Source organism: Symphalangus syndactylus, chromosome 8 (assembly GCF_028878055.3).
Source record: "Symphalangus syndactylus isolate Jambi chromosome 8, NHGRI_mSymSyn1-v2.1_pri, whole genome shotgun sequence".
In the NCBI taxonomy this organism is placed as follows: domain Eukaryota; kingdom Metazoa; phylum Chordata; class Mammalia; order Primates; family Hylobatidae; genus Symphalangus; species Symphalangus syndactylus.
The window spans coordinates 63,394,974-63,420,497 of record NC_072430.2 but is presented as its reverse complement, the minus strand read 5'-3'; the positions used below and the strand labels follow the sequence as shown (position 1 = coordinate 63,420,497).

The 25,524-nt window shown below is 41.2% G+C and overlaps 1 long non-coding RNA gene across 3 annotated transcripts in view; it reads right to left on the bottom strand.

Moving 5' to 3' along the window:
- LOC129487874 (uncharacterized) overlaps positions 1-25,524 on the bottom strand; it is a 41,139-nt gene that overhangs the window by 15,401 nt on the left and 214 nt on the right. The window contains exon 2 of one of the 3 annotated variants that reach the window (XR_010122368.1): positions 24,978-25,078. This is a non-coding gene — a long non-coding RNA (uncharacterized lncRNA). Of the gene's footprint in view, positions 1-1,703; positions 2,252-24,977; positions 25,079-25,524 lie in introns of those variants that run through there. The other 2 variants (XR_010122367.1, XR_010122366.1) reach the window with 2 other exon arrangements.

Below are 25,524 nucleotides of genomic sequence, written 5' to 3'. Positions count from 1 at the left end.
CTTTGTGGGGACATGGATGAAGCTAGAAACCATCATTCTGAGCAAACTGTCACAAGGACAGAAAACCAAACACAGCACGTTCTCACTCATAGGTGGGAATTGAACAGTGAGAACACATGGACACAGGGTGGGGAACATCACACACCAGGGCCTGTCGTGGGGTGGGGGGAGGGGAGAGGGACAGCATTAGGAGATATACCTAATGTAAACAATGAGTTAATGGGTGCAACACACCAACATGGCACATGTATATATATGCAACAAAACTGCACGTTGTGCACATGTACCCTAGAACTTAAAGTATAATAATAATAAAAAAAGAAAAGAAAGTATTGATTGTCATTAAAAAAACATTTTTTTTTTTTGGAAAATGAAAAACCTTTGCAAACACATTATAATTTATACTAAGGAACTAAAGTGCCAGGAAGACATAGGGACAATTCAAATTTGAGTCTGTGTTGAGTGGCCATGGCCAAATTTTGCATTATTCCTTAGATTTAAATTATCATCTTTGTAAGTAACAATCTTCAGAGCAAGGGAGAGCTTTTAGAGCCTTTGTTACAGTCAAATTTATCTAAAAGACAGAAGTTTTCATCAAGGTAATTAAAGACAGCAAGGCTTCTTCCATACGCTTGGGTTAAGTTGGTTTTTTTTTTTTCCTTTTCTTTCAAGTATCAATAGCTTAAGACAGAAACAGCATATGGGAAACCCAGAAAACCATTTACACTCAGCAGATATGTCCAGCTGGACTCCACCCCAGCAGAGGTTAAACATTAACAGGTGCAAGGAGAGACTTTTGTTAAAATACTGTTTCATATGACTTCATCTCAGAAACAGTTAATGTTCATGGATATTTTATATCCCCTTATGCAACAATTTCTTTTTCCTCCACTATTCATTTCAGCAGGCCTGTTTTCTCCACCCTGGCTTCCCTATTTCATCCCCCATCACATCCCAAGAAATGAATTCTCCTATCTTCCTCCTCTTTTGGCATGCCACATTAAACTTGGAGCAGTCTTAGGTGATTTTGCTTCCTACTTGAGAAAGGGATGTCATCATGGTATATCTGAATCTGGAACTGGCAAATACATGCTCCATATAGACCCATCATTCCTTGTCGATGACATTGATAAGAAATTGTAGCACTTTTTTCCCCTGATTCTAGGTGTGCCTCCAAATTTTTCTCAATTCAGTATCCTAAGCAATCACTACCATTTGGTAGGAGCAGGTTCTTGGGGTGCAAGCTAATTGCCATCCCTGTCTGAGATCCTGGTCATGTGCTTCCCTATTCTGTAGATGGAGTTCTACTTTTACAGCTCTTAGCATCAGTGGTTCAGGATATAATAGGTGGTGTGTGTGTGTGTGTGTGTGTGTGTGTTTAAAAAAAAAAGTAACCCCCTTTTCTAAAACTCAATTACAACCTTCTTACTAAACCAGCTCAAAATATGCCAACCACCTACTTACAGTAACTTTGTTTTCCTTCCTCTCCCCTTTTTGTCTCCCATTTCCTCCTCCCCACCACCCCATCCTTCCCTCAGTAATGGTAGTGGTCATAGCTCCAAAAGACAGACCATTCTAAGAACCTAAGGATCTGAGAATGTGAAGGTTTATAGGAACTTCCTAAATTAAAATGTGGGCATTGCTTCACCCCAGAATGTCCTTGTATCCTTTCTGAAAGAGAGTGCAACCAGAATGCATCTCACCTGTTCCATGCAGCTCCACTCATTTGGGGTCCTCTTCTGCTAGCTGTGGAACCTGGTAAAGTGTACTGGTATTGTGTACATGGGGCCTCTGGGCTTGTCTCACAGGCCATGGTGGGAGGTAGAGGAAGTGGAAGGGAAAATATTCTACCCAAGATCTGGCTACTGACCTCTTTCAGAGTCTGTTGTACCCAAGCTGTACAACAGAGTATGAGAGAAAGAGAGAGAAGTGAGGAAAGTGGTGGGAAAGGGAGGTGGTGGGCAGAGTAGAGAGAAGGCAAGGAAGGTTGGGGAGGAGGGAAAAGAGAAAAAGAGGAGGAGGGAAGGGGAAGAAGAAAAGGAAAGAACACAAGGTGTTGTATATGGATTTTCTCCTGTAATTTTCACAGCAAGCCTGGGAAATATACATAACCATTATTTCTGTTCCTTTTCTCTTCAGATGAGGAAACTGAAGCTTAGAAAGTTTAAGAAACTGGCTTAAGATCTCATAGGTAGTAATTTGTGATGCAAGAATTTCATCCCATGTAGTCTGAATCCAGAGCCTGCTATTCCTACAAGGAGTAAAAGAAGAACATACAAACTAAAGATGGTAAAATGAGCTTTCTAAAGAAGTTTGAGCATCTTTGGAAATAGGGAAACAGAATTAATGCTGTTTTTAAAAAAAAGTAGACCAAAGCTACAGGGACTTTGGAGATCCTCTAGTCTAACTGGATTATTTTCAGAAGATGAAACTGAGGCTAACAGAAGCTAGGGAGGACCCTCTCTCCTCCCAACTCCAAGTCCTGGCTTCATCAACAGGCCTTTAAAAAGCAAAGTTATTGCTGTCAAGAACTGCTTAGATTTAGTTGGGAGAGGAGAGCAGGAAAGGAGAAGGGTTGGAATTGGCTGTCAGTTGTTACCCACACTGGGTTAATTTCAAGTCTAATGGTACCCGAAGTCAGCTCCTCCTCTCCCTCCTGGGTGGGGGTCAGACAGAGACTCACTTAGTGAATGCCTGGGGGTCCATTCAGTGATGGTGGTTGAGACAATGCTGGCTGGTGCAGATTGCTTGTTTTGGAAGCAGCATTCCGGGGCAGGCATTCCACACAAGTGGCCACAGCACTCTGCATTCTTGGAAGAGACCACCACATCCCAGGAATGGATGGCTTTGTTATGTCTTATCTCCTAATCTGCAGTTGGAGATTTTCCTTCCTTTTGCAGGTGCTCTCATTTCCTTCATTATTTGTTTATTAGAAAATCTTGTGGCCTTCCAAAGTCATTCTTATGCTAAGGAAGGTCGAATGTGATAACATATTTGTGTTGGCCAAGAGTGAGGACATAGCAAACACTGAGAGTCACATAATCATGAGTATAACTGAAAGTGGTCCTTCACTATGAACAAAAGTCCCCTGCCCCCAACAGTGGGGGTCATTAAAGTTTCAAAAGTAGAGAGAGAAGGCAAGAGTTTGCTTCTTCGTCTGCTGGTGCTACAAATCCAGTTGCTTGAGCTCTGTGGAAGTTGTTGCTGGAACTATTTTTAAGATTTAATTCAGGGGCTACAGAGTTCAGAGAGCATTGCCAAAAGAATGCCTGAGAAGGCCTAGACTGGACCAAGGGTTCTGCATGGGAAATAAGTTTTCCACACTTTTACAACCCGAAACCTAGGGAAAAACAAAGCAACACTGAGTGTGTGGGGCCACAGATGAACCCCACCTTATCTTTTCTTCCAAAAAATAAAAGGATGACAAAACAGACCAAGAAAAAAGCCAAAAAATCTTTTTAGCAAAGCATTATTCAGCTGACGTTCTCATTTCTCACACACCCTCTAAACATTGAGTAGACATCAGAAGTCCACATTTCAATGGAATTATGGGATCTTATTTTGCTAGAACCCAAGAATCTCAGTATGAACATCAATTCTTATCATGCCTTCACTGTGAAAAAAAAACACACAAATTTAAAAGAAATTATTATCATATGAAAATGTCACATTCCTGAAATTCTAATCCTTTATCTACTACCCCCAGTATATTAAGGGCAGTTAATATGAGTACTACTTTTTAATAACCTACCTTGCTGCCAAATGGACTTACGATAATAGCAAAGGTCACATAAAATATGCAATATAATAAACAAAAGGATGGTAAAGGAAAATAAGGAAAGGGGTATAAGTTGTAAATGGGAAGTGGCCAGTTCACAAAATATATACTATGAAGTCCTACACATCTGCTAAATGTCGACCAAACTTTGTTTTAAGGCTTTTTAGCAGCCAACAAGGACAGGAAAATATCAGGTACACAGCTCACAGTGTCCACTGGGTGTGAGCAAACCAACTGCTCAGGAGAGACATGGCTGTTTGCAATGCTAAGACCACGAAAAACATCTCCCAGGAGACCTGAAAAAGGTAAACCTAAGGCTGGGTACAGTGGCTCACACCAGTAATCCCAGCACTTTGGGAGGCCAAGGCAGGTGGATCACTTGAGGCCAGAAGTTCGAGACCAGCCTGGCCAATGTGGCGAAACCCCATCTCTACTAGAAATACAAAAAAAAACTTAGCCAGGCATGGTGGTGCATGTCGGTAATCCCAGCTACTCGGGAGGCTGAGACAGAATCATTTGAACCCGGGAGGCGGGGATTTCAGTGAGCCGAGATTGTGCCACTGCACTCCAGCTTGGCGACAGAGCAAGACTCTGTCCCGCCCCACCTCCACCCCCCAAGCCCAGCCAAAAAAAAAGGTAAAACCTGTGTAGTGTATCAAGCAATGTCCAGGTCTCATTCATTCATTTGACACTTCCTCACTGAGCTCCTACTAAGTGCCAGGCACTATGTAAAGAGTGGAGATACAACGAGATACAAGAGCCGGAGATACAAAGGTGTCCAAACACCTAAGAAAGGTGGTCCAAACACAGACTGGTCTCTGCCTTCATGGAGCTTAACATTTAGTGAAAGGGAAAGACACTAGTCAAGTAATCACAGAAGTAAATGTACAATACAACTGTGGCAAGAGCATCAAGGAAAGGGAGGCAGTGCTATGAGAACATCTAATAAGGAGGATCTGACTTAACATCCTTAGAGTAAACTTAGCGCTTGGTTTCAGGGGACTGTTACAATCACCAGTGTCTCACCTCCCTTATTACTTTGAGAGGAAACACACAGAAATTTTATACCATGCAAGCATCAAATTAAGTAATGTCTGCAAAAGGCTTTGAAAATTATAAAGCATGATGTAACTATAAAGTACGTGAACCAAGAAAAGAAGTCTCAAATATCATGAGTTAGAAAAAAAATTCCTATATCAAATGAAGAAAGAATCTGAATAAGTAAAATAATTTGCATAATTCTGATTAAGTAAAATTAACTATAGTAATTGAATTATTATACATCGGTAATTCTGTGTAGATGGAATAATTGTATAAATGTTACTTAGGCAGTGTAAAGCAACCATAATTCAGCTTTTCAATCACCTTAAACATCCATTTAAAAAGTGTTCCAGGAGGGTCGCTTGAGCCCAGGAGTTCAACGCTGCAGTCAGCTATGAGCTATGATCATGCCACTACACTCTACCCTAGGCAACACAGCAAGACCCTGTCTCTACAACAAAAGAAAAAGTATCCCAATAATACTTGCTACAAAAATGTGGTTACAAAATAGGCTTCTAATTTGTTTAATTGTAAACTGTTGCATCAACCTCATGTGATATGTCTCTTTTGTCAACTAGTGAATCCTAGGTAATCAAAAATCGTTCATACAAAAAGAGCTCCAGTTTATATGGTTTTATCAGAAACGTTATTGGAACAAAATAATGACTGTTTTTCTTCCACACTGTCTTTCACTTACCAACAATAACCTGCTGTGTCTAAAATTAAAAAGAAAATTAAAGTGCGAAAGCTGCCTTCAATTTGCATAGTGCTTTCTCAGTTTCCAGATCTGTTCACAGAGACTACTTGGTTTACGTTCACAACCAGTCTACGAAATAGGCAAAGTACAAAACAGGAGTTCAGGAAGGTTAAGTGGCAAGGTCAAATAGCTGGAAAGTAGCAAAGCCAAGAAGAATATGGCCACCAGGTCTTTCAGATAAGGTCTTTCCACTGTACCACTCTGTAAGTTACCCACAAAACTCCCCAGAAAGGATATTATACATCAGAAAGGGGGCTCACCAATAACAGGAGTGAAAGGCAGGGGCTGAGACGGTCCCTCCTAAGTACATACTTCACCAAGGACTTAAGTACTTGGGTGAGAGTCCTTTCACTGAGAAGCGATTGGTGAGTTTAGTTTTTCCAGGTCAGGTGTTTTCTGGAATGCATTATGCACCATCTTTTTAGCCCTGGGAGCTTCACCAACACCCCATCCCAGTTTTTCTCACACACCAGTGGGCAAGCACCAGTCAAACAATTCTAGGCACATCTTCCTGAAGATAGTGCATGCCTTCACTTGCACGCTAAATAAAACAGCCCCTCACCTCCTGGCATCATTCTGTCTTTTTCTTTTCAGTAAAACTCCTGGGGGGTTCCTTCACAATGATCCAAATGTATGTGGAATAGAAAGTAATTGTTGGTTACAAAAGGCCATATTTAGGGTATTTCCACTTGTATGTGCAAGGGGGGAAAAATCAAAGAATGAAAACAAATGAAAAGAGAGAGTTTTAAGCACAATAAAACTGTCTGACAAGGATAAATGAACATCACTCTGTTAGATAAGCATGCTCTACCAGTTTGTTAAGGCTTTAGTGTATGTTCATTTTACTTGTAAGCAAAATTAAGAGAAGAACAAGTAAAAATCACAGAGAACCAAAAGTCTTGCGTTAAAAGCTAAATAGCCCCAGTCCCTTGCAGTTGCATCTTCTCCTTCCTCTAGATATGCAGTGAATTCAATAGACATTTCAAGTCAGAAGGTAGATGAGAGTGAAACGTCCAAACTAACAAAGCTGAGGGGCAGGTGATGCTTCACCTGCCCAGCAGAACCAATGTGGGATGTTGCTTTCAGAGCACATCTCTGTGAATAGAAATTCTCAGAGCCACAAAATCAGAGCTGGTTTTTTTTAGAAGTGATGAGAGGACAGGATCTAGAGGAAGGAGTTTTGGTTACGTTTTTAGTTCCACTGATATTACTGATCACCAAATACATTTTGACAATGTGCAAGTCACTGAGCTAGATGCTGAAGAGAATCCTTAGAAATAAAACAACATCGCATCTGCCCTTGCGGAGGAAAGAAGTCCTGCCCTTGAACATTTGTCCTGAAATCTCAAAGGAAAGTCCAGAGATCCTCTTGAGGGCTGACTCTTCTAAGACGTGTACCTGCTGATCACAGATATCAGTAATCACAGCCACATGGCACAATTCTGTCCTCCTTTTTTATTTTCCCTTTTCCTTCTTTCCTTCCTTCCTTCTTTCCTTCCTTCCTTCCTTCCTCTCTCTTTCTTTCTCTTTCTTTCTCTCTCTTTCTCTCTCTTTCTTTCTTCTTTCTTTCTTTCTTTCTTTCTTTCTTTCTTTCTTTCTTTCTTTCTTTCTTTCTCTCTTTCTTTCTTTCTTTCTCTCTTTCTCTTTCCAGGTCTCACTCTATTGCCCAGGCTCGAGTACAGTAGAATGATCATAGCTCCCTGCAGCCTCCAGCCCCTGGACTCAAGTAATTCTTCTGCCTCAGCCTCCCGAGTAGCTAGGACTGCAGGCATGCACTTCCACAACCAGCTAATTTTTTAAAATTTTTTTGTAGAGATAGGTTTTGCCATGTTGCCCAGGCTGGTATCAAACTCCTATCCTCAAGCGATCCTCCTGCCTTGGCCTCCCAGTGTGCTGGAATTACAGGTGTGAGCCACCACACCTGGCCTCAACTTTTATTTTTCCAGGTGACCCTAAGGAATTCTGGGGTTATTCTTGATTGAGTTTGTGGAGGAGAAAATGTCCTCCCGCTCGGACCTCTGGTAGGGCAAAATATCCTTGCTCTATTTGTCTTCCTTTAATAGAGGTTAAGGTGTGGGTTTTAAGTAAGTCAGACCTGAATCTCAGAGTTTGAATCCCTGTTCTGCTACATTTTCACTGTAAATTTGGACAGGTTTCTTAACCCTTCCAGGAATTATCATCTGTAAGATGCAGACCTTAACTGGAGTGTAGTTGATAGTTGTGGAGAAACAGTGAGATGAGGCAAGCAATCCGCTAGTACAGAATCTGGCCAGCGTCGGTGCTGGGAAGATGTCAGGTCATCAGCACTGCCATCCTCATCTACCCAGTGCATATCACCAAAGATGAGATGACTCTCTCATATTCTGCCTCTAAGACACACTGCAGTTGGTTCCACTGTGGTACAAACAGCCTACAGCTCCTGCTAACTTGCTGCAGTAAGGTGATCTCCTCTAAGGTACCTCCTATACGGTGACCTCTTCACAAGCACCAGTCAGGCCATTTTAGAACAGGTCTGGGATGTTGATATTTTCTTTCCAAAGAACCTGATACTCTACATATCCTCTCCCCTCTCTGCTACCATGTTCTGGCTGAAAACATGCTTTCGTACTGCCAATGTTAAGGCTAATTCTTTAGAATGCATTGTTATATCGTCTTGCAGATTATAAAGCACTTTCACATCTGCTATTTCATGTGATTCTTGCAACAATTCTCTGAAGTAGGGAATTCTCCTTAGGATGCACAGAGTGATTTCATGACTTGCCCAGTGTCACACTGCTGGCAAATAGCAGAGCAGGAATTGAACCCACATGACCCCAAACAGTGCTTTTCCGTCACAGCCTGAGGGGTCAGAGATAGACTTTTAGGTTCTTCATCTGCAAGATGCTCAAGTAAACCCTTGGGTCCCCAGTAAACCAGTTAGAATCCAGGTGTTGCCAGCCCTGCTTATAAAACAGACCTATTTCTCTCCAGGAAGGCATCTCAGCAGAAATATATTTCACTGTCCCCTCCAACCCAGGCCCCATCCACATGGAATGCCTGGAAGAGCCAAATAAACAGATTTAACTGACTTAACATGTTTTCCTTGCCAAATATTATAAAATGAAGTAATGGGTAACCTGCATTAATTCTGTCAGATTCTCAGACTTTCCTTTCTCCCCCTGAGGAATGGAAAATGATTTGAACGAGATGGGAAACCAGCTTTTCCTCTCTCTCCTTCAAAATTTCTCAAAACACATTACTATGCTACTGGAAGCCATTCAATTTAACTAAGTCATTAAGTTAAATCATCTGCACACATTTTCTCAGTAAGATAAGTCTGCATGGTGGACTGATTTCATAGAACAGTTGCATGTAAACATCTCCAGGGAAAACCAGATGGCAATGACACATCAGTACCTAGTTAGTCCTACAAAGAGCAGGGCTCTGGTTCTGGACATGATCTTTCCAGGAATCCTGTAACCTAGGGTGGAACTTCACTATGGAGCCCAGCTGGTGTGGGGTGGGGGGGCAGTTTTTCCCCTCCTCCAGAGATGCTTTTTGTTCATGGCTCTATAGCACTTACAGCAAAGAAGGCAGGCCAGGCCACCCAGTGTTCCCCAGCTAAGATTTCTGGAAATACGAGGCCTGAAATTCCACAGAGACCACAAGGCCCCTAAGGGGATGGGAGAATAAAACCCCTGGACCCACTGGTTGTTCCAATACATCACTCAGGAAGGTGGGCCAAGAGAACAGAGGGCCCACTGGGAACAAAGGTCCATTAATTACCAATCTCAAGGCACAGGGGGCCTTCAGAACAAAATGAGGAAGAGAAGGGAGGACCATGTGGCTGAACTGACCCTGGCCAAGAAGAACTCCATAACGCACTTGCTTAATTAGTTATTACATTTTTTACCATAGTAAAGATATTATATATTTTTGTGTGTTGTATAGATCACAATAAACATAAAACACAAAGGAGAGGCAAACTGTAAGAGATTATTCTAATTAGTGAAAAAAACATTAAACAGCTGACCCTGTATATATTCACTTTAAAGCCTAAAACTTAAACAACATGTTACAAATGTCTTCCAGGGTCTGCCAGGGTAGAACAATAGGCCACCAATATAGCATTCTTGTGCCACTGTTTGCAATTGTGTAGCGTAGTACAGCATTTTCAATAAAGACAGGATGGCCTCCATATCTGGAAACAATAATCAATGTGTTAAGGTTTAAAGGTACATTAAGAACTCAGTGCCCTTGGAAGCAAAACAGAGTCCCAGAAAATGTAAGTGATTAGCAAGACCTTTTCAGTGGTGGCAATTTTAACAATGGTAACACTATTTTTAAAGGTTGAATCTCCATTATTAAGCCTAAAAAAGAAACCAATAAAGTTAACAAATCTATAGGACTAGTGTTGTGGGTAAAAGAGAAGTAGAAACCATTAGCCCTGGCCGGAGGAAGCTTCCAATAGTACCAAAGCAAACTTCAGGAAATCGTGTATCACTCCCCAAGCCTGACCAGTTCTGTTATTCATGGGCAGGTGAAAACTATGAAAAGCAATATGGAAATCAGTGCTGTTTCTGTCTTCCTACCTATATTTATAAATAATAATAGTAACAACAGGCTGGGCACAGTGGCTCATACCTGTAATCCCGGCACTTTGTGAAGCCAAGGCAGGTGGATTACCTGAGGTCAGGAGTTCGAGACCAGCCTGGCCAACATGATGAAACCCCATCTCTACTAAAAATACAAAAATTAGCCGGGATGGTGACACACGGCTGTAATCCCAGCTACTTGGGAGGCTGAGGCAGGAGAATCACTTGAACCTGGGAGGTGGAGGTTGCAGTGAGCCGAGATTATGCCACTGCACTTCAGTCTGGGTGACAAAGTGAGACTCTGTCCCCTACACACACACACACACACACACACACACACACACACAAAGCAACTTTAACTTGGTGAAGAACGATGCTTTTTCTCTCTCTTCTTTTCACCTCTAGTAGAGATTCCAGTAAATGCAGGCAGATCTACATAGGCTAGAATAAGTTGTAACACAGGTGAATGAGATGTCTATGAAACAAAAGAAAAAGATCCTGGCTGAGCAAAGAAGCAAAGAGGATTCAGAGACGCTCCCTCTTCGGAATCCTGAGTGTACAGATGTCTTTAAACGGAAGACTATGCAGTCTGGCAACTTTATTTGGCTGTGCATAGCATCTCTTCAGATGCTTCTGACTGACCTAGATGCTGACATCAAAATTAATTAGGTGATACAGAAATAGAAGGCATTCATATCTGGAAATTTTAGGGAGAAAGCCTGGGCCCAGGGAAAGTTATAATTTTCACTCGAGGTCAATGACTCTGACAATTAAAATAATAATGATAATATAAATTGCTTACATTTGTGTGCAAAGTCAAGAGTGTGTGGAAAGATTTAAAAGTAAAGAGAAAAATAAGAGGAAGAAGATGTGTGTTTTGAGTTTTTACTGTATGCCAAGCCCTGTTTTAATACCTTTAGCCACTATGGAGGCCGAGAGTTAAACTTCACAGCTATTATTATCTTCATTTTAAAGGTGAGGAAAGTGAGACAGCAAACTGAGGCAGCATGGCTAGACTGGGAAGCAGTTTCCTTTCCCATTCAATGGAGCTTTCTCTCCCTTTCCTTTGCCCCTGCCATCTAGCTGCTTCTACCACCACTCACCGGTGCTGCAGGAAATCGTCCCTCCTCCTCCTCGCATGGTACACATTTCTTTGGCTTATCTGCAGACACAGGACTTGATGCTCATCTCCCTCTGTGAAATGCTCTGTTCGCTTCTGTAACATTCAAATGTGACTCCCCTTACTACCCCTCTGGCTACTCTTCCTCTGGTGTGCCACACACCATGATCCCAATCTAGACTTTCTCCTAAGTGCAATCTTCAGCCCTTCTCTCTCTATATTTTGGTACTGTTGCAAGGCCTTCGGTGAGACAGAAATAACAAAGGCAAACACCAAGGGTAAGGTAGTTGCTCGGAATACTTGGACAAGTGATCAAAGCCTGGTCCATGAGCCCAAAGAGAAGTCAGGGGCATGGCCAGAGGAACACAGTAGAAAACCCACAGAGTGTTCACAAACAGCACTTCTCCCCAACTCTTCCTACGTGGTCTGCAAAAACCACCTGAAGGAGCTTTTTTTTTTTTTGAGATGGAGTCTTGCTCTTTCGCCCAGGCTGGAGTGCTGTGACATGATCTTGGCTCACTGCAACCTCCACCTCCTGGGTTCAAACAATTCTCCTGCCTCAGCCTCCCAAGTAGCTGGGATTACAGATGCCCGCCACCACGCCTGGCTAATTTTGTATTTTTAGTAGAGATGGGGCTTCACCATATTAGTCAGGCTGGTCTTGAACTCCTGACCACCCACCTCGGCCTCCCAAAGTGCTGGGATTACAGGCGTGAGCCACCGAGCCTGGCCAAAGAAGCTTATTTTTAAAAGCAAGGAAGAAGAGAGAAAGAGAGAGAAAAAGAAGGAGGAATGAAGGAAAGAAGGGAGGGAGGGAAGGAGGAAGGAAGGAAGGAAGGAAGGAAGGAAGGAAGGAAGGAAGGAAGGAAGGAAGGAAGGAAGGAAGAAAAAAAAAAAAAAAGAACAAGGAAAGGAAAAGGCAAGAAAGAAAGCTTTCCAGGTTCCACCTCTGGATGCTAATCACCAGGTTTGAAATAAGACCTGAGAATCTGCACTGTTACCGGCTAAGTTTGAGACTCCATGCAAGTCGGAACATGGAGTTCCAGAGCCTTCAGACAAATCTGAGATCAAAGCTGGAAGAAATTAACAAGACAAAGTATTAGAACCATCATGTGGCTGTGTTCTTCAGAGCACTGATTCCTTAGTCCACTTATTTTGAAGGCCCAGGGCCCCCAGTCAGGGTATTACTTGATTCATGATCCCACTTGCTTCCACAGTTGTCAGCCTGGGTGGTGCAGGAGTTCCCAGAGGAAGCCGTGGTAACAGGCTGCCTCTCGTGAGGACAAGGGTGTCACAACACTTTTCCAAGCTTCAGGCCAACACCCCTCCCAAGCCACCAGATGTTGCAACTGGACTCATGCCTGCAAGAGTCCAGCACGGCTTAAGCTGGGTTCTCAGGCTCCCCATTCATCTTGTCGGGGTAGAGGAGGCTAGAACATGGGAACCTGTTGCAGGTAGGGTGGGAGGGAAAGCAAGCAAATGAATGCTAACCTTGGTGTGTGGGTTTCAAGTGGTTCATAGTGAAAAAACAACAGCGCAAACAACAGCACTCTGTACTTTCCCTTCAGCATGATTGCTTTAAGGCAAATCTTCTGCTGCATCTTCTCCCAGTTCTTTGTTTCTCTTGAATAGGGTGTATTTGAACCCCATCACTGAGGGTGACCTGAGGGTCTTTGTGACCCAGGAAGAATTTAGAGTTCTGGGGAATGTTTCTTCATACTCTCCAAAGCTTAGGTTTATAATCAAATAAACCCAATTCATTAGATCAGCCAGGTGCAAGACACCTGGGAAGTTGCTACTAGGTACATGCAACAACTGTCTGGCCTTTTCCATAACTCTTCTGTTTACTTCATCCCTCTGTTTGCCTCTCCACTTCAGGTGGAGCCTAATATCAGACATCTGGAGCAAGTTTAAAATGTACTGACGCAACTCAGATATACAAAATCACTATACTTTATTTCTTGCTAACTTAGATAGCACACAACTTAGATCGCGAGCCAAACTTCTGGAACTCTTAATCTTGTGAATTCAACTTGTCCAAAGGGGTCCAGGACTCTGCAAGGCTGTCCTCACCTTTACTGATCCATTACACAGGCATTGCTCTGTGGGTCTTCCACGCTCCTCCTACTAAACCCTGGGAATTAGGGCAATTATCGTTTCTGCCCTGGATCTCCCTCTGGGATTCAACCCCTGGAACACACAGTTTGCTGGCACCCCTTCTGAGGCACCCACTAGGTCCTCACCTCTCATTGTGTCTCCTCTGATCCTTTCTTCCTTGATGTTAGTTGAACTCATATTTCCTTTCAAGCTGGAAACCAGCTGTCATTCCCAACCCCCCTACACGTGATAAAAGCTCTGTGCTCTCAGTCTACCAGGCTTTTGGCTTTCGATATTAAAAGTGAAGGGTTTGGAATTAAAAGTCCTTCTCTCCACTAAGGGCCTGGTTCTGCCCTGAAAGCTGTACTATTTGGGTATGAAATACTGAACTGGTTTTTTTTTTCAGCAGACAGTTATTGAGGGCCTGCTTTATTCCATTTACAGGATCAGACATGCAGAAATGAAATTAACAGGCCCTTGCCTCTTCACTCAACGTGTAGCCCATTGATCAGCAGACTGGCATCATCTGGGAACTCACTCGAGAGAGAGCATCTCAGACCCCACCCAAGACCTGCAGAATCAGAATCTGCATTTTAACAAGAAGCCCAGCAAATTCAAGTGCATATTAACATTTGAGGATCACAGGTCTCTTGCCTTATTCACTAGCCCACAATATATACCCATATTTGACAGATATGGAAATGAGGCCCAAAAATAGATGAGAACTCCACCTGGAAGCATCAGGTTATAACTGGAAATCCAAGGCTCTTCCACCAAATGCTCTTCCCCTACCCCCATCTTTTGGTCCAGAGGGCCCATACATTTCAGTCTCAGGCCTTAAGCAAAGCCAGGATCATCATTCTTATTCCATCCCTCTTCAGTTCTGTGCACAGCAGGGAGCTCTGGAAGGCCTTGCTGGAGCCATCTGAGACCTGACACAGCATCTGTAAAGGAAGTGCTCTCCAAATCCTGTTTACAATGTGTTTATTTATTTCTAATCCATAAACATTTTGGAGTGCTCACCACATGCAAAGTCTTGGGCTGGATGAATCAGAGAAAACAAAGTGGAATATAACAACCTCAGGACACACCCCAGGCTCACAGTCTGGTCGGGGAAACAGACACTATCAATATACAATTTGCGGTGGCTTTAATGGAGATTACGTGGGGTTTTATTTACTTTACTATGAAGTAGACACTTAAAACATTTATTCCTAAAGGTAACTATTAGATTAGTCAATCACACCAGACTTTTAATACAAATATTGAGAATCAATTTTGAGGTTAAATCAGGTAGAACATGAATCTGTGGTGAGAGGAGTACAACTTTTAGAAAAGAAAATTATTCAACTACATGATCAGACGTTAATGGAGAAAGCATATTACTAAACCTGGCGGGGGCGGCAGTGGTTTGTTGTTGTTTCTGTTGTTCTTTGGGCTTGAAATGGGATATTCTGGCTAATCTAGTGTTCTGGCAAACTAAGAGTTACTGTATAGGGAGTGTGAAAACAAAGTCAGTAAGATTGATTCCAAAAAAGACATTATGAAATCCATGTTCAGAACATTTCATTTATAGTGAATATGCCATATTAGAAAACAATCATTCTTGGCCAAGTGTGGTGGCTCATGTCTGTGATCCCAACACTTTGGGAGGCTGAGGTGAGAGGATCACTTGAGCCCAGGAATTTGAGACCAGCCTGGGCAACACGGCAAGACCCTGTCTCTACAAAAAATAATTTGAAAAATTAGCCAGAAGGGGTAGTGCATCCCTGTAGTACTACCTACTCAGGAGGCTGACGTGGAAGGATCACTTGAGCCTGGGAGTTCAAGATTGCCGGGAGCCATGATAGTACCACTGCACTCCAGCCTGGGTGACAAAGCAAAACCCTGTCTCAAAAAAAGAAAACAATCATTCTTAATCCTGAAGCTAACCTGAGTATAATTCTCTTGTAATGTATTTCTCAAAGCATTTTGAAATATTACACTGTGTTAGGATCATTTTGTAAATATTAAATATAACTAAAGGAATTCTATATTTAAAATACGATTTATCTTTCTAGTGACTTGGAGTCCAGAAACTGATAGCTTACTATATCCAAATGCAGCTTCACAATGAGAAGCTAATGTATTTGTTGACCAATAAGTGTACAAAATCCATAAAACAGACTATATTCCAATTGGCAAATAATTCATTGATAATCTTTTTTTTTGAGACAGGGTCTTACTGTGTTGCCAGGCTGGAGTGTAGTGGCACAGTCATGGCTCACTGCAGCCTCAACCCCCATGGAGATCAAGCGATCCTCCCACCTCTCAGTCTCCTGAGTAGCTAGGACTATAGGCGTGCACCCCCACCCCCACCAAATTTTGGTATTTTTTGTAGAGACTGGGTTTCATCATGATGCTTAAGCTGGTCTTAAATTCCTGGACTCAAGCAATCTACCCACCTTGGCCTCTGAGAGTACTGGGATTATAGGCATGAGCCACCATGCCTTCATTGATCATCTTTAATAAACTGTGTGAGCCATCACTTGGTCCCTTTCCAGGTCTTTGGAAGAGAATCATGCAAATGAGGGGTCCTAACACAACAGCTTCATTAGCTTCAAAATGTCTATGCTTCTCTGCCCGGAAGGGATGCTTTATTTGTCTAATTTGCACACACTCCACATAGGCTAACAGTGACCCTAGCTAATCTAAAAACACATGAAATTTACTACTTATATGAGTATTTAAAAGTTGGAGTTTATTATCCTTGCAATTTAATAATGTTAAATCTTGATATTTCTTCTGTTAAAAAAATTTAAGCAAAAACCATATAAACCATCACTTTTTTAGCACCCTCTAAAACCAACTCAATTTTAGAATCACTTTAAAAGGCAAAGCTCATATAGTAGGTAAGAACTTGGCATAGATATCTAGCCATGGTCAAATCTGATTTTTAATCAAAGAGTATTCATGGGTAAATGGGCAAGATGGATGGACTTTTAAAAAGACATTTTAGCAAAAAAAAAATGGGAATGATAGAAATAATGTTGGCAAAAGCTTGATAATTGTTGAAGCTGGGAATGGATACGTAAAGGTGCATTACATTTTTGTCTTTTTTGTTTATACCTAACAAAGTTGCTTTAAAAAAAAACCCGTTCTTTTTTAAAAATACCTTTTTGAAAGATTTATATCAAACTACACATTGTAATAAGCTCAAAAAAGCAGATTTAGGGTTCAGAGGATGAAAATAATCTTGGTTCTTCACTTTACAATTTGAGGAAAGAATAAATCATTAATGATTTGATCTGTGCATGGCCCTTATTAACAATGTATATGTTATCTAGTAGTAATAGCCAATATTATTATTATGAATGTTGTGCTATTTTGTTATTCTTACGTCCGCCAAGTTATATTAACTCGCAGTGTGCTTAATAACAAGTATCTGATGAAGAATATATTTAAAGTTTAGATTTTTAGTAAGTGTGAAATGAACTAGGAAAAAATATAGAGATGCCTGGACATCTGTATTGAAGTCTAAAGAAAATAAAACAGTAAGAGAAGTAGCCCTCTTCAAGATCTTCTTCTCCATCCTGAAACACCACTCTGCATTATTTATTCACTCGGTGAATATTTATTGAATGAGTTCTACGTGGTGGCTTTAGCACAAATGTGGACAAGACTAAAAAAGGCCCTATTGTCTTAAGAGTCAAATCCTAGAAGAGGATTTTTTCTTCCAATGAAGATGAAATAAACAGGGGCCAACTTTGCACTCCCATCTTAAACAACTAGAAAACTGACAAAATACAGGAAACAATGGTTTTAGATACCGGCCAACAAGAAGTGTAAGACTGTGATCCCTGAGAATGGGGAAATAAACAAGGTGAGCCTTGCAATAAAGCGGCTTACTGCCCAAAGAGGGTTTCCATGTTGCAGGGCAGGATGGGGAAACAAACACAACCTAATGGTCTCACTGAGGTGGGGAGACAGAGACAGGAGTTATCAGGAGACCAAGACAGTTAAGGCAGAATGCCAGACAGAGAGCTCTGAAGATTGGGAGAGGGGTACTGTAAAGTTTTCATTTACTACTGCCCTCCTTATGCCTGAAAGAAAACTACTTGAGAGCAGAGAAAAGGAAAGGAAGAAGCAAATTTCTAGCATTTACACAGGGCTGAGAATAGTTCGGGTTCTCCCCATTCAGGTTAGAAAAAACTTCATAATACACAGGATATTGGGAACAATCCTCAGAGGATCTTGCCTTAGTAGTGTAGTTAAATTAGCCCTAGACTATATATTGCTCTAGACTTACACTGATAAGGTTTAAAAGCAAGCCTCAAAAGTATCCAAGTGATTCTGAGTGACTTCACGATGCACTAGAACAAATCACAACATTATTCAAAGGAATGTAACAAAATCCAGCAACAAACAATGAAAAATTTCAGTACTGAAGAATTCAGTTTGCATCATTCACTAAGAACACGTTACCCCCCAAAAATTTGTCACTCAATTTCTCATTGTATTTAATGAGGTGGTAAGAATTGTAAAATGTGTCAACAAAAGTGGTCTGAAGACTTGTGAACCAATCGTTGAAGAAAATGAAACCATTTATGACTGACTTACACAGAAAAGAAATTTATTGGGAAGATTTCAAGGAATCAACAGAAAGTATGAAGAATCAGACTCAGAAAACAAGCAGGAAACAAAGAGATCTGGGCAATTAATCCACAGGAACACCCTGCAAGGACAGTTTCACCATCATCATGGACATTACACACAACTCCTGATCCAGCCACCACTAGACACAGGTGCTGTTAATGCCATTTAAATTAATTCTAAACTGTCACCTACCTCTTTGTGTAACTCTCCTTAGGTTGAAACCCCTGGATGGAAGACCCTGTTGTTCAAGCTTAGATTATGTGTCCATGCCTTAGCTGGCTAACTTCCGTTTCCATTATAGGAGCAGGGAGCTAAAAGCTCACACAGTAGCAAACTACACAAATGCACAAAGTAGGTTCAGATGATGAGAAACCAAAAGCCAATAACAATCCCTACTCCTTCACTCCTGTTACACAAATGTATAACAATATTTAATGTAATTCTGAAAGTATATTGGACTATACACAAGGTGTTTAAATCAGAAGAAGCTCATCAGAAACTACAACTCAGATGCTCATCAGAAACTGAAGACATTTTAACAAAGAGTAAAAATCTAAACTAGATAAATTAATTTCTTGTTTGTCTCAATGCCTGGGTGCTTACAAAGTTGACTTACTTAGCAGACATTTTCCAACATTGGGTGCTTTCAAACACTACAAAGCACAGCTGAGTGTTTTACGTCATCTGCACCTGACTGATGTGCTGAAAGTAAAGTTTTAGAGCTGTTTGAAGAAAGTTGTTTGGGAGGAGTATCATCACGTATGTGTGATTAAAAGTCAGTGTTACTGGTAAGATAAATAAATAAATCTTTCTTCATAAAAAGCAATGCTTTGAGAATTATTTTCCTGAAACCATAAATGAGAAAGACCAGTGATTCGAGTAGCTTGCAATTTATCAGATCACACAGGAAACAACCCACAGCATTAAAATACATTCAGCAAAATTCCATACAAAAGTAGCAAAATAATATTCTGTGATGTTAACACTTTAGCAGCATCCTGTGCACCTCTCAGACTTCATAAAGAAGTGAAAACATTTGAAGTTTGTACCCACTCATTTATGTAAGTGTGAGTTCTTGATATATTGTGATACCAAGAAAAAGAAGGAAAACTGTGTATATTGAATCTGATAATCAGTGTTTACTTCCTTTTTGCAGGCCCAAACTTCAAAACCATGATATTTCAGAACAAAGCGATCTTATCCATTAACTATAAAATAGAAAAGCTTTCCCAAAGATATTTAAGGCATTGTTTGGTATTATAGGATATACACATGTACTATGGAGAAAAATGCAAATAATTTTCTACTTGTGATGAGCCCCAGAGGTTTATTTCTACTGCGGTTAGGAATACAATAGTGAAGAATGCACTTAGAAGCATTACTCGATGTAACCATGAGAGAATTCAATCAGTTGGAAAGTACAGCTGCCATGTAACTAAAAATGCTAGACTAGCGGGAGATCAAGAGTCAGGTTGAACAGAGTTAGCCACATGTAAAGAATGAAGTGAACTTTCAGGCAGAGTTTAGAAGAAAGGACTTTTTCTACATCTTAGTTGACATTTTGACTGAAACGGACCTGCCTCAATGCCCACCTCACTTTGGAGGTAGGATAACAGGGGTTGATGCAGTTTTGTGACTTGGGTAAAGCCCTGAGTTGGAAATTGTTGTCCTCATTCTGTGTGATCTTGGGTAAGTCACGTACTCTTCCCAGATACCGAGGTGTCAGTCCCCTTTGCTTTGTAAAATCAGGGCTTTAGAATGTATATCACCAAGATTCCTCCTTGCTCCAAATGCTATGGCCCCATGGTGTGTCTCTTTTCGTAACTCTTCCCTTGCTCATCTGATGTGTGATGGATGATCGTTAACACTGTAGCTATAAATCTGACCCTTCATTTCCAGTCTGAGATTAAAAAACGAGACACGGATACATCTCATTCGCATGTCTTCCCACCCACTGAGACTGTAAGCTCCTCCACAGTGAGCATTGTGTTGGTCACCCAGTTTTGAATAAATATTACATTGTTTAAATGAGAGAAATATCTTGAATCAGTGAGTACTTTTAAACAAACCTTGCTCTTGATCAGCCATCTTTTTACATATTTCTAATGTTAAAAATCTAGAACTGTGCTGTGCATAAAAATATGTGAGCCACATATGTCATTTTAAAATTTTAGTAGACACACCTTAAAGAGTAAAGTGGTCGAATTAATTTCAATATATTTTGTTTAACCCAATGTATCCAAAATACTATCATTTCAACATGGAATCAATATAAAATTATTAATGAGATATTTTAGATTTTTTACACTACGTCTTTGGAATTGAGTGTGCATTTTATAATTACAGCACATTTAGGTTTGTGTTAGCCATAGCTCAAGTGTTCAATGACCGCAAGTAGCTAGTGGCTACTGTATTGGACAGTGCACATCTAGAGAGTATAAGAGGGTGTAAGTAAAATGCATGATGAAATGTGCATGTTATCTCCTATATTTCACAATCTTAAAAAATTGAGTTTAAAGCCAAGTTTAAAGTGAAAGATCAAATGTTCAAGGCCATGTGTTAATAGCTGTGACCTAAATAAACAACTGCAGAGGTCAGAAGTGGTGCTGATGTTGTATACTGATTACGTGCAAAGTGCCTCAGTACCCGTGGTGTGGCAGGAGCTCCGCAACGTTAAGGCTGTGCCCCAGTTTGGATAAACAGCTTCTCAGGCAGTGCCACGTCATAAGCCTAACCACCACTATAAGCCATATTTCTCAAGTACCTACAGATCCACTTGTTATATTAGTGATGGCATTTTTCAGGGACCTGCTGATTATCTGAAAGGTAATTAAGACATCAGGTAGCTGGCTGGGCGCGGTGGCTCATGCCTGTAATCCCAGCACTTTGAGGGGCCGAGGCAGGTGGATCACTGAGATCAGGAGTTCCAGACAAGCCTGGCCAACATGGTAGAACATACAGCCTAGACAACATAGAGAAACCCCGTCTCTATTAAAAATACAAAAATTAGCTGAACATGGTTCGCACAGGCATGCACCTGTAATTCCAGCTACTCAGGAAGCTGAGGCAGGAGAATCGCTTGAACCCAGGAGGCAGAGGTTGCAGTGAGCCAAAATAGTGCCACTGCACTCCAGCCTGGGTGGCAGAGTGAGACTCCATCTCAAAAAAAAAAAAACGATAACAAGTAGCTGAAAAGTTTTGAGGCTCAGAATACATGATTAGTTTTTAAATCTCCCCAGCTGTCACCAAATACCATCTCCATATATATCAAGTGTAGGTTGTATCTTGCTCTCATGACCCTCTTTCTCTTCAAACTTGCCCTCAATGATCATTTTAACTTTACTTTATCGATATAAATATTTGCACTGGAGGGGCAGGCAGGGTCTTCTCAGAACTGTATACCTCCCAAGTGAAGGTTCTTTATTTTTTGCCCCAAATAGACTACAGATTAGCAGCTTCATGTGACCTTTACAACAAGTCTGTGCTCCCTTCTCTAGGCCAGTTTCTTTCCATCATTCTTTCTAGAATTCAATCTCTGAAGGACTGTTGGTAAAATATGGAGGTAGTTCTGGAAATTGACAACACTGGGAATGGGGGACTGTGATGGAAACAATCTGAAGGAGAGGGGCAAAGTGGGAACAACTCACAGCACTTTGCTACTATAGAGAGGTCAAAATGTGAGCTACAAATCAAATTTGTCCTTGGCTGGATCCACAATTATAAGATACCTGAGCCCAAGGGCTTTAGAGCATCTGTCTGCCATTTGAGCCCAGAACAAGCTGCCTGGATATGGAGACTGGTCCTCCAATTAGCTACAATTGAGCTTGGGATGAGAGCTGTGCTATCCTTTTTCCTCTCCTCAATTTTGTTATTCTAGCAGCTGTCATCACCATTCACTTCCACTCACAGACTGTACATAGTAAAGGAGCTCCATTCAAGTTTTGTATCCAGATTAACTTTGCAGCCCAGCTAATGTGAATTTATGGGAACCAATGGTAAATATAAATGCTAGCTGCACTCCCACTCACCACGGGCTGTTGGTAGATATTTACATTTAGAAGTTTAACACATCCTGGCTTTAATGCAATATTCTCTAACATTGTCTAAACAGCCCCAGTTTTCTAAACCCTATGGTTAGCATGTATAAAGAGAGGACCAAAGAGGGGAAACATTAGGAAGCAGCTATAAATATAAACCACCTTTTAAGATTTACACAGAGATTTTGTTAGTAAATTTAGAGAGCTGTGTATGCTAGAGCTAAATTTTTACCCATACACTTAGAAACTAACAGAAGCACGCAGGGAAATCATCTGTTGTGTTAACTCCCTCCCACCCCTACTCTTTCTGACTTTTGAATTAGGAAGAAAAGGAAGCCAACCAAGAATCAAATGCAGTTATAACTGCATTCGTTTTTGGAATTAACCACTAGTGAAACACACATAAAAAGTAAGAACAAAAAATAAGCCTCCCTGGCCATATCAGTATTCCAGCTTTTTCCCCAAATGAGCTTAAATCGTTAAGTAACAGCAGTTTGGTTGTCAATATTTACCTTATGCAAAATACTTCCTCCTCAAGATTGTTTTGTCTATTCAAGGGCCTGTGCTCTTCTATATATATTTTATTATCAACGTATCAATTTTTATAAAAAAAACTCTCTTGGAACTTTGGGCTTACACTGACTCTGCACATCAATTTGGGGAGCACCTGCATCTGAGCACTATCAGACTGATGACCCATGAACATGTATGTCTCTCCATTTATTTAGATCTTCTTTAATTTCTTTCAGCCATGGTTTGTAGTTTTCTCACAGAGTCCCTGCATGCTTTTTGTTAAATATATTCCTAAGTATTTTGTGATTTTTGAGTTGTGGTAAATGGAATTTTTTGAAGTTTCACTATCCAAATGTTTGCCTGAGAAAGAGAAATCAATACCCTGAACCCTTTTACAACCCTTTCGCTGGGCACCCTTTCTGCCATGACCTTCTTGCCCTCCTAATTAGCACGAGGGCCAATTTCTGCCTATCCCTTTGGCCCTATTTCTCTACTTCATCTGTAGCTAAATCCCTCCTAGGCCCAAACTTTTGCTGATCCAATCTCCTCCTCTCAGTCCGCTGCCGGCATCTTGGGTTTTTGTTGTGTTTTGTTTTTGTTTGGTGGGAGGGCATGCACAAGCATCCTCAGGTCAGATGAGAAAGACTCAAAAAGCACTGCTCTAAGGAAACAGGGTATTCATGTAAACATATTCCACTGCCTTTAATGGATGCATGCTAGAAGTATCTGATCAAATTAGAAATGCCCTCATTAGTGGTGCATTTTGTGGAAAGGGCTCATTTCCCATCACATGTGTGCCCTTAAGTATCCCTTTGTTGCCTCTATTCTCTTTGGAAATGATGATGAGATCATGCATTTGGGTAGGAGGCACTCACCAGGTAGAATAAAGCAAAATATGAAAGATAAAATAGGATTCTCAGGGTCTTGAGTTTACATTTCTACAGCTAAAGTAAGGTTTGTTCATTTTCTTCCTGGCCAATAATTTTTCTCCCAGGTCCAAATAAGAGTTAACTGAGAAGCAAGGTCAAAGCTCCTAGTTAATAGTATTGTCATTTTACACGCACTTGTTCACAGACCTCCTCTTAGCTCACTGAGCATTGGTGAAGGAAGAACCCACCTTCCTGCTCCCCACTCGGATTACATACACTCTCACACAGGCTCACACACTCTCACAATGGAACACTCACACATACACACTTCCACACTCACGCATTTCGCACACTCACACTCATATACTCTCACACACTTGCACATGTTCACACTCACACACTCATGTATTTCACATTCCCACACTCATATATTCACACTCACACACTGTTGCACACACACTCACATACTGACACATATACTCACACTTATGCATATGCACATACATAATGCACTCTCACACTCACACATACACATACACTCATATACTTTCACATACTCTCACACTCATGCTCACGCACCGACACACGCACACATACACTCTCCCACTCCCTAACAGCCCATGGTGAGTGGGACTGCAGCTAGCATTTATATTTACCATTGGCTCCCGTAAGTTCACATTAGAGAAGGAGGGAGAAAGAGGCAGAGATACAAACTATCTCACACTCACATATTGACTGGCACATTGTCACACTGACACACTCACTCTAATGTCTATACACACTCACAGTCTCACACATGAAACAGGACAGAAACAAGCAGCTTTCTGGACTCCTGATACTCCCAGTTGTCACCAAAGTCAAAGCTGTCCAAGAAACTACTCTGGTTGGGGCAGCTGCTCAAAGTTTTGAACCCTTTGGGAACATCCCCTCTGCTATCTCAGTACTCGAGGCCCTCTGCCTTGACAGCTAGTTTTCATTCAATATCACAGAGAATCCTCTTTTGGGAACTGGTTCAAGTCCCAACTTTTGTTTGACATTTGTAACTAATGCTTACTTCTACCATCATCTTTGTGACCTAGAGAGGTGAAATTATCCCATAATGAGGACAGCTAGCATTTATGTAGCACTCCCAGTATGCACTCCCCTAAATCCTTTTATAAAACCTATTTAATCCTCACAGCAACACCATGAAGTAGCACCATTAAAACCCTTATTTTGCCAGGTGCAGTGGCTCATACCTGTAATTCCAACACTTTGGGAGGCCGAGGCAGGCAGATCATATGAGGCCAGGAGTTCAAGACCAGACTGGCCAACATGGAGAAACTCTGTCTCTACTAAAAATACAAAAATTAACCAGGTGTAGTGCCACCTGCCTGTAGCCCCAGCTACTTGGGAGGCTGAGGTATGAGAACCACTTGAATCCAGGAAGCGGAGGTTGCAGTGAGCTGAGATTGTGCCACTGTACTCCAACTGGAAGACAGAGTGAAAAACTGTCTCAAAATAATTATTATTTTACACACATGAAAATTGAGGCACAGAGAAATTAAGTACCTTACCCAACGTTCCACAGCTGAAACATGATACAACAGGGATTCAAATCCAAGTTATCTGGCTCTAGAGTGTTCATTCCTAAATGCCATTATGACACTACCTCTCTCTGCAAATAAAAAAGATACTGCAAAGTTAATCTAAATAACTTTCTCTCTTACAATCATCACACTTGACAATTTATATTCATAAGCAATATTATCACAGATATTTGGCACCAGATGTAGAACCACTAGAAATATTTTGACCACGAGGAGTTTGAGTGAGGTTTGCCTTCAGACCTCTCTGTGCATGCCCAGAGTCTAAATAGAAAGAGAAACTGGGTAGTGAGAAGGGAGAAAGACAGAGGCAGAGACATAGAGTAATGGCCTAGAGACACAGAGAGAGAATTGGGAGAAGCGGACCAGTCAGAGGCCAGAGAGGACAGCAGCTAGAATGATCAAGGAGATGCCCAAAGGGAATTTGACACAAACATGAAAGAAAAAAAAAAGCCTGGTACAAACACAAGCACATCTAATAGGGGAGAATGTATTAGTCCATTATCATGCTGCTATG